The following is a 10,651-nucleotide window of genomic DNA, read 5'->3' on the forward strand; positions in this document are numbered from 1 at the left end:
CATGGTGGCTCATAACCATCCGTAACAAGATCTGATGCCCTCTTCTGGAGTGTCTGAAGACAGCTACAGTGTACTTACATATAATAAATAAAATTAAAAAAAATTTATTATATTGGTATACGTATATGTGTTCCTATGTGAATTTTTATGTGCACTGTGAGAGTATAGGTGCTCACAGAAGGCAGAGAGTGTGGGGTCCCCTGGAACTGGAATTACAAGTAGTTGTGAAGTGACTGGTGTGGGCATTGGGAGCTGTTGTTTTAAAAAAATACAATCCCAGGGCCGGAGAGATGGCTCAGTGGGGAAGAGCACTGACTGCTCCTCCAGAGGTCCTGAGTTCAAATCCCAGCAACCACATGGTGGCTCACAACCATCGTAATGGGATCGGATGCCCTTTTCTGGTGTGTCTACAGACAGCTACAGCATACTCATATACATAAAATCAATAAATCTTAAAAAAAAAAAATCCCAAACTTCAATTTACCAAATGAAGACTCAGGACACTGTGGTGAAAGCCTGGCAGTTCAGAGAGGCAGAGAAAGCAACCAGCGGACTGACCTTCCTACTCCACTGATGTCCCAGAAGGAAGAAAACTCCTTCTCCATGTCTTAAATACCCTTCAACTCAATGACTCTCCTTTCAATCTCCTTACGTTCACTCCCTGTCAGCTGGTTGCTCGCTCCAACTCATGGCCTAGGGTTGACTTTATTTAGCTCCTGTTTACAGAGAGCTCTTGGGATTAAAGGCATGTGCTAGGGCTGAGCCGCACCACAACTACTTGTTTACAGTAAACAGAAAGGTGTTAGGGTTTGGATAAAAGGTGTTAGGGCTGAGCCACACCACAACAAGGTTTTCCAAGTTCAGAATCTTATGGTTCACAATGTGATCAAATATCCTGCAACAGAGAACTGAACCCTGGGTTGTCTACAAGAACAATAAGGCTCTTAGGCATGAAACCATCTCTTTATAACTTCGAGTTGTAGATTATAGGAAAGGAAATCAAGTAGGCAACATGTTGCATTACAGGCATCTTGAAGTGTATGTGTGAGCTGCACAAGACTTGCAGTAACTTTTGCCTTTTTCTTAAACAAGGTGTCGTCTCCATGTTTGTTTGAGTTTGGGTTCTATTGCTGTGATAAACACCACTGACCAAATGCAACCAGGGGAGGGTCTTAGGGTTTTATTGCTGTGAAGAGATACCATGACCATGGCAGCTCTTAAAAGGGAAAACATTCCATTGGGGCTGTCTTACAGTTCAGAGGTTCAGTCCATTATCATGGCGGGAAGCATGGCAGCTTGCAGGCAGAGATTGTGCAAGAGAAGGAGTTCTGGACAGCTCTCCGGATCTGAAGGCAGCAGGAAGAGAACTGTTACACTGGACATGGCTTGAGTGTTTGAAACCTCAAAGCCTACCACCCCTTAGTGACACATTCCAGCAAAGTGACACCTGTTCCAACAAGGCCTACTTCCTGATAACACCACTCCCTACAGACTTATAGGGGCCATTTTTATTCAAACCACCAAAGTGAGGAAAGAATTTATTTTGCTTATAGTTCCAAAGTACAGTAGTGCATCAACTAGAGAAGTCAGGACAGGGACTCAGAGCAGGAACCTGGAGGCAGGAGCTGATGCAGAGGCCATGGAGGAGTGCTGCTTACTGGCTTGCTCCCCATGACTTGCTCGGCCTGATTTCTTATAGCATCAGGACGACCTGCCTAGATGTAGTACCACCCACAATGCACTGGATCCTCTCATATTCAATTATCAATCAAGAAAATGTACCAGGATTCTGACAGAACTGTTAAAACACGAAGTACCCTTGAAAGGCCAACAAAATCATGCACAAAGTGGACAAGCTCACCATACATGCAGAAGTGCAGCTACAAATAGGCAGTGTTTTACATAGTGCCCAGGCTAAGCATACCAGGTGCCTCTATTATAGGCACTGCTGACACAGTGGACACTTTCTTTCCTCCACTGTTCTCTCTCTCTCTCTCTCTCTCTCTCTCTCTCTCTCTCTCTCTCTCTCTCCCTTTTCTCTACAGTCCTCTAAAGATCTGTTTCTACCACTCCAGCTATCTCTGCACCGCCTTCTGAAGTTGGTAGATTCCCACCCTCAATTGCTACATTTATTTCTGCTTGTGGCTTTTCCTGGGGAAACGCGTGCATTAGGGGAGGGAGGGAACTACCCACTCGAGATAGGGCAATGATGATAAACCGAAGAAAAGATTCCTCCCAAGTCTAGCCCCACATTGCTCTTGGGAGCACGGAAGAGAGGTTTCTTGCAGTTATTGCTGGTGACTGGTGACTTAAAGACAGCTGTGATCATCAGAATGCTGAAGAGAGCTGGCGGTGACTCCGTAGTCAGCCCTGCCCCTGGAGCTCCCTGAACAGCTCTGAGGCAGAAATCAGAAAGCTTTGTCTTCCTAGCATTTATCACTGCTTCTAGAACCATGCAGAGGTCTCTGTGAATCTCACATTGTAACTTGCTAAGGTTTCTGAGTCTCTAAGTCGAATGTTTACTTTCTTCTTTCCAGGAGAGAATGTTTCTGTTCAGGGAGAATGGGCTACACATCCCCAGTACAGTGAGAGCTACTGTGTCTGACTTTCTGGAAATCCAAACAGATAGTTTGTGGTCACTTGTTCATTGATCAGTCCAGGCATGAGTTATTGATGGCCTATAAGCTATAAACAAAGTCTGGACTCAATTTCTGTCATGGGAAACATGCATGGATTGATGTCACAGGTCACACAAAAGGCTTAAGAATTCCATGATCAGAAAGGATCAGGCCCTCAGGGAACATAGAGATCCACCATCTCTGTGGTTTGACATTTCTGTAAGGTCATTCAGATCCACAAGTTTCTAAAAGCAAAGCGGAGTGGACCTGTTGCCATGGACACTGAGAGGTGCAGGTGGGGAGTGTTTCAAGAGGTGGCATAAGAGGCTATTGAAACACCCAAGTAGCCCTATATTCTTGTCTATGCTAACTCCCTTTGGGGGACACTTAGGTGAGATAAACACTGCTGTATGTAATGACTCAGCTAAAAACAGTTACCTTCCTGATATCATAAGATTCTGAAGAAGGGATTACACCTAATTTGCTTACCACTGTGAGCCTATCACAATGTCAGGCACATAAAAGACACATATGATAGTCATTGAATAATGCAAGTAAATTCATAAGTGATATGGGATTAGGGAGGTCCATGCTTTCCTTATGAAAAATTTTAATCTTATGATTTCAATCATTGAGGTCTTGCATACGATGGTTAGTTAGATTTAATTATCATCTTGATATATAAAAGAGAGTCTCTGAGTAACTGCTAGCTCGGACTGGCTTGTGAGCATGCCTGTGAAGACTGCCTTAATTTATGTGGGAAGACCCAGCTCACTATGGGTAGCACCATTCCCTAGGCATGGGGCCCTGACTGAGTAAGAGGGGAGAAGTGGAGCTAAACACAATCAGTTGAGCAGCAGCGTGCATTCACTCATCTCTCTTTGCTTTTGGCTGTGGCTGTGATGTGAACTGGTGACTTCCCTGAGATGGTCTGTAACATGGAATTGTGCGCATACATAAACTCTTCCTCCCCTGAGTTGCTGTTTTTTGTTTTTTGTTTTTTTTTTTTTTCAGGTCATTTTATCATAGCAACAGAAATGAAGCTAGGATCATTATCCTCCATTGTGTTATTAGGTTACTGTTGTGCTTCCTCTACATTTTCAAATAGAAGAGACATTTGTGACTAGAGATTGGACTATGCCAGAGAAACTGGTGGAGTTTGCTGTTGTTTGTGGTGCTGGTAGTGGAACCCAAGGCCTTGAACATGCTAAGCAAGTACTCCACCATTAAGCTTCACTCCCAGCCCTAGAACACAGTTAAGGTGAAATTGACTTTGAAGTCTGTGTTCAGGTTTTCAGTTGCTGTACTGAGGCATAAGAAGCTGGAGGCTTCAGTCTTGGAAACAGGGAAGCCCAGGGATAGCTCTAGCTACGTCACTGCAGAGGGCATCGTGGAAGGAATGCATATGAAAGGGAGAGAGTGTTTTAGACTCTAGACGCACTGTCTTATAACTACTGACCTTCATAAGGACTCCATCAAGGAGCCATGAGAGTAGTTTAGTCCTTTCTGAAGGCCCCAGCACCCCACTTCATCTCAGTGACCTAGGTTTCTCCTGTGAGTCTCAGTTCTTCCTAATCCTACCACCTTTAAATATCACCCCATTGGGGGGGGGCAAGCTTCAGTCATGCATTTTTAGGGATGTCAAATGGCATCCAAACCATAACAAGGTCTTTAAGGGCTTAGTAGGAAAAAATACAGATTATAGAATCAGATATTAGGGTTCAAGTCCCCACTTCATCTTTTACTAGCAATGGGATGTTGCAGAATTTGTCTATCACCCTCAGACTAGGTTCTGCTACTATATAATAAGTGCCATTCTCATAGCATTTGCTAAGGGAACTAAGTGAAATTTTATACATAATACATGCATATATATGGGTAGGTTTGGTAAGAAATAAGTAGCTGGGCCTGGTGCTGTACACTTTAATCCCAGTTCTCAGGAGACAAGAGGCAGACAGACTTGCCGGTTCAAAGCCTGGCCTACAAGAGTGAGTTCTAGGACAGTTATGGTGACACGGACCCTCTCAACAAAGGAACAAAAACAGAATAAAAAACTCACACAGAATTCACAGCACCAAGTCTTTTACTTGCCACACCCTGGTGAATGTTTACAGGAGCCGCGGCTGTCGGCTGTCCGGTGAAGGGGAAGGAAATGAACTGTGGCCTTTGTTCTCTGGGTGGTGGTTTGAATGAGAATGGTTTGCAAATGCTCCTGGAACTATTTGGAAATAATTAGGGGGCATGGTCTCTTTGAACTAGATGGGTTGCTGGGGTCTGGCTTTGAGGTTTCAAACATTCATTCTGAATGTTTTCTTTCTCCCTTCTTCATGGTTGTGTCTCAAGATGAGAGCTCTCAGCTGCTGCTCCAACACCATGCCTGCCTGCCTGCTGCCATGCTTTGCACCATGGTGGTCATAAGCTCTAACCCTATGGAAGTTTAAGCCCCAAATAAGCACTTCTCTTTGAAATTTGCCTTGGTGATGGTGCGATAGAAGAGTAACTAAGACAGTCCTCCCTCTAGATATGCATCTATATCTATTTCCTGGCTCAGGGTCATTGTATCATACTCCACATTAAGTATTGTAACAGTAGAGTTGGAGAGATGACTCAGTGGTTAAGGGCACTGGCCGTTCTTCCAGAGGACCTGGGTTCAATTTTCAGCATCTGTATTGCAGCTCACAGCTGTCTGTAACTCCAGAATCCAACACAGACACACACACAGACAAAACACCAGTGCACATACAATAAATAACTTTTAAAAGCATGACAGAGCCAAGCGTGGTGGCGCACGCCTTTAATCCCAGCAATCGGGAGGCAGAGGCAGGCGGATTTCTGAGTTTGAGGCCAGTCTGGTCTACAAAGTGAGTTCTAGGACAGCCAGGGCTATACAGAGAAACCCTGTCTTGAAAAACAAAAAACAAAAAAAACAAAAAACAAACAAACAAACAAACAGAAAACAAAAAAAAAGCATGACAGAAATTTTGATTAAAGAAAAAGATGTGTTTGGAATAGGTATTAGGGAATTTTAACCAGAGAGAGCACCGGAGTGACACAGAGAAATCCCTGCTAGAAGCAGCTATCATGTTCACGGTCTGGGCGTAAAGGCAAGAGGCTTGAAGGAACAGTCAGTCCTACGCGATTAGGAAAGGATGCTGCAGAGAGCACAAACAATGGAGTTGGTTCTGGGCTTGCCAAAAAAAGAAAAAAAAAAAGAAAAAGCAGCCAGAGACTGGTACTGCAGGGATGCAGGGATGCATGCCGAGACTAGAGATATCACAGGGCTTGTTTTCCAACCCCAGGCTTGAAGCCTCCCTTGTACTGCTCACTGTGGGCAGAGGCCAGGATGCTGCCAGCCAGCAGGTAAAGGCAACCAGCATCCCCAGGGCGCTGCCTAGCATCACAGAGCCCAGTGTGTGTGGAAAAAGGGATGCTGGAATGGTGAGCCAATCCCTTTACCATCTGCAACTTAATTTCTACACTGTCTTAATTAGGGTTTTCCATTGATGTGACGAAACACCATGACCAAAGCAAGCTGGGGAGGAAAGGGTTTATTCAGCTTATGCTTCCACACTGCTGTTCATCATGGAAGGAAGTCAGGACTGGAATTCAACAGGGTGGGAACCTGGATGCGGGAGCTGATGCAGAGGCCTTGGAGGGGTGCTGCTTACTGACTTACTCAGTCTGCTTTCTTATAGAACCCAGGATCACCTGCCCAGGGACAGGACCACACACAATGGGCCTGACGCTCCTCCATGATCATTCATTGAGAAGACATCCTTAAAGCCCGATCTTAAGGAGGTATTTTCTCAATTGAGGCTCCCTTCTTTCTGGTGACTCAAGCTTGTGTCAAGTTAACGGAAGACTAGCCCAGTATGCCCTCTCACACTTTAATTTGGTTGGCAAAAATTGAATCATATAATCTACTTATCTGTTTTCATGGTGCTGGATATTTATGTGATTTCCAGATTTTAGTCTCTGAAATGATGCTGCAATGATAAATGATAAAGTTATGACTCGATATATTTGAGGAGAAAATAGTCATAGTTTGTCTTTTTCTGGGCCTTAGAATTGGTGTTTTTCTCACCATCAAATACTTCTCACAAACACTCTGCAAACCTGAGTGCTGTAAGCGAAACGTCATGTCTCACTTCACTCTCTCGTGGAAGGAGGATTGATTCCACCAAAACAAAGGCGAGTACCTAACAGGCACACCGCGATCAGCAAAGCTCTGGTGGGGATGACTCGGAAGGAACTTCCCCGGGCTTCATTTTCTTCCTCTTCAAATACAACCCGTCGCTAGCCAGCAGCAGGCGCACGTCCTTCTGAGCGCTGGTAAATACTCACCAGGGCGTGGCAGTCCACGGGATTGGCCTTTGAGACAGTCCTTGCCTTGCTGTACTGCTTCCGTGTCGGTGCCTGGGCATCGTTTTGGGATGCAAGGGCGCCATCTTGTGGAACTTTCGTATTGAACGCTCTTTCTTCCTTCCTTCTTTCCTTTCTCTCTCTCTCTCTCTCTCTCTCTCTCTCTCTCTCTCTCTCTCTCTCTCTCTCTCTCTCTCTCTCTTTCTTTCTTTTCTCTCTCTCTCTCTCTTTCTTTTTTATTATTATATGTAAGTATATTATATGTAAGTATTATATGTAACTGTCCTCAGACACACCAGAAGAGGGCATCAGATCTTGTTANGGATGGTTATGAGCCACCATGTGGTTGCTGGGATTTGAACTCTGGACCTTCGGAAGGGCAGTCGGGTGCTCTTACCCACTGAGCCATCTCACCAGCCCTGAACGCTATTTCTTTGAAAGCGACGCAGTGATACTGTGATCGATCACCTTTCTCTTTATGTCTCAATTATCTTACGGTGCTGACGAGGTTGTACTCTCAATTTGAACTCCACATTTTGAGAACATGCATTCTTATAATGATTCTTAATGTGCCTACATTAAAAAGTAATTTAAATAAAAAAATTATTTATTTATTTATACTTATTTTATGTATGGGTGCGAGGGCCATGTGGAGATTACAAGGCAACTTTTGGGAGTCAAATTCTTTGGATTGAAATCAGATCTTCAGCCTTGACAGCAAGTGCCTTTAGTCACTGAGCTATCTCATAGGCTTCTGAAGTTTTATTTATTGGAGACAGGGTCTCTTTATGTAGCCCCTGGCTGTCCTGGAATTCTCTATGTAGGCCAGGATGGCCTTGAACTCAGAGATCCATAATGCCCATGTATGTGGCAGTCAGAGGACAACTTGTGGGATTGTATTCTATCCTCCCACCAGGTGGGTTCCAGGGCTTGAACTCAGCTTGGTGACAAACATCTTTATCTGTTGGGCCATGTCAGTAGCTCTAGCTGGTGTTTTACATATACTGTGGTCATTCTAGGTCTCACTCCCTGTGTCTTCAGCTTAGTACATGACCACATGTGTGTCCCTGCTGTTCAGTTCTAACTTGTGCCGTCTTCCTTGGCACAATTTATTTCCTTAGTGGTGGACACTGGTGCAGGCAGTCCTGACAGGAAGCCCTTGGAGCCACCCCCTGAACATGAGCATGTTTCTCTGGGGACAGCTGGCCAGGAGGCAGGCTTGCCTCTACATTTTCTTAAGATTGTCAGTGTGTAGCCAGCAGACACAGGGATCTTGTTTCCTGAGTCCATGCTAACACTCCTAGATCACATTCTATTTTTTGCCTATCTGGTAAGTATGGATTGGTGACTTGTCTTAATTTGTACACTGCTCACTAATGAGCTCAGAGCTTTCTTGGGGACTCAGGCCAATCTTTGTGCTCTTTCCCCTCTCAAGGTGAATGCAGTCATCAGCTGCTTTTCCCTCTTCTTCCCTCTTCCTCCTCCTTCTGCCCCCCTCCTTCTGCTCCTCCCACTTCTATCCCCCACCATTCCCTCTGCTCCTACTTGTTTCTTCCCTCCCTTTTCCTTTCCCACTTTTGCCCAGGTTTGCCTCAAACCCTTGAACACAAGTGTATCTTCTCCCCAGCTGCCCACATAGCTGGGGTTACAGGAGCCTCCGACTGTGCCCAGTCTCTTTGCTTGTTTTTCTACCAAGTTGTTACATATTCTAAAGGTCAGTCACCCAAGAGTATTTCAGAAATGTTAATTTATCTGGGGGCATACTTCCAATAGAATTGTGCCTGAACTACTGGTTACATGTTGTTTTATTGTTATTATTATTGCAATTCATTTGTATTAGTTTTTTTTAATGCATTCTTAGCTATTTCATTTTCTCTTCAGTATCCATTTTGTATGTGAGGTATCAGATGCATTTATCCCATGTTATAATTATTTGAACTATTACTTTAAAAAAAAGATTTATTTATTTTATTTTATGGGTACACTGTAGCTGTCTTCAGACATACCAAAGACGGCATCGGATGGTTGTGAGCCACCATGTAGTTGCTGGGAAATGAACTCAGGACCCCTGGAAGAACAGTCAGTGCTCTTAACCACTGAGCTATCTCTCTAGCCCTGTATTAGAGTTTTATCTTAAAAAATAAATGTATGGTGTGATCCTTTAATCCCAGCACCTGGGAGGAGGCGGCAGGTCGATCTCTGTGAAATTGAAGCTAGCCTGTCGGGATAACTGAGTTCTAGGACAGCCAGAACTGCTCAGTGAGACCTGACTCGGAAACAAATAAAACACATATGTAGGAGTCAGTTCCCTCCTTCACTTGAGGCAAGATCTGTCTCACTATGTTACAAATGTCCTGTCTTTGCCTCCTGTCTCATGGGGATGAGCCACCATATCCAGTCCTGTATGTGGGTTCCAGAGAGCAAACCCATGGCATCAAACGAAAATGCTTTTACCTGCTAACCTGCCTCACTGGTTCCTGTCCATGGGATCTTAAATGTCCCCCAAACACCCACATGTTTAAAGGTTTGGTCACCATCTTGGTGCTGTTAGAATGCAGTGAAGCCTTTAGAAGCTACCTTCATGACAGACTGTGATCTGCAGGACACATAAGCTGAATTCAACCCTTTCCCTTCAAGTTGATTCCAGTCACGTTGTTTGTCACAGCACAGGAAACAAATTAGATGAGAGGTTGGCACAGGTCATGGAGTTCTGCTCTCACGGATCTGACCATGGTGTTTTTGGAAGGACTGTGGAAGATATTTCGGGTTTTGAGCTAGAAAACAATTCTGTGCTCAGAGTTCAATGAGTTGTCTCAGGAGCTTGGATGACAGGAATATGGGGGGAGTGGCGGAGCAGTGCAGACAACAGAGGTCTGGCTTGGGGAGTTCCAGAAGGAAGCAGAGACTTTATAGAGCCATCTTTGTGCAATTAAAAATCAGGGGTTTCTAGTTAGCTGGGGCCGTGACTAGTAGGAGACCAGCACCGCTGAGGTGTCATCTGGGAAGTGTTTCCTCATGGTCAGCACACAAAGCCTGTGGTCCAGAGAAGGGCCAAAGCTGCATCTCAAGCTGGGAGCGCAGCTTCAGAGTCTTCCATGTAGCACTGGTTTGGGTGGAGTGAGAGCCGCAGGACGGGGTGTCTACGGAGAGGCGTGGCACCAACCCTGAGAGGCCGGGGTGCCACCCGCCATGCCTTCTCAGGTTCACGGCTCCACTTATACAAAGAGTCACCCCTTCACATCTTCTGTGTTTGCCTGTGTGTGTATGACAAGTTCTTGCCGCTCTCTAACTGGTGGTCTTCCTGCTTCTGCCTCCCAGGTTCTGGGGTTACAGGTATAAGCCAGCAAGCCTGCTTTAAACAGCCGTTACTAAGTTGTAGGGATTGTATTTTCCAGATGTCAGTCCTCCTTAGCTCTATGATTTGTAACTGCTTCCTCTAATCTAAGAGTTATGGTTTCTCTTTCTTGCTAGTGTCTCTTGAGCTGTGCTCTGAGGAAGATCCTTTGCATACTCTTTGTCTTGTTTACTCTTTTCTCTTTCTTTCTTTTCTTTCTTTCTTTCTTTCTTTCTTTCTTTCTTTTTCTTTCTTTCTTTCTTTCTTTCTTTCTTTCTTTCTTTCTTTCTTTCTTTCTTTCTTTCTTTCTTTCTTTCTTTCTTTCTTTCTTTCTTTC

Source organism: Mus pahari, chromosome 8, assembly GCF_900095145.1.
Source record: "Mus pahari chromosome 8, PAHARI_EIJ_v1.1, whole genome shotgun sequence".
Classification (NCBI taxonomy): domain Eukaryota; kingdom Metazoa; phylum Chordata; class Mammalia; order Rodentia; family Muridae; genus Mus; species Mus pahari.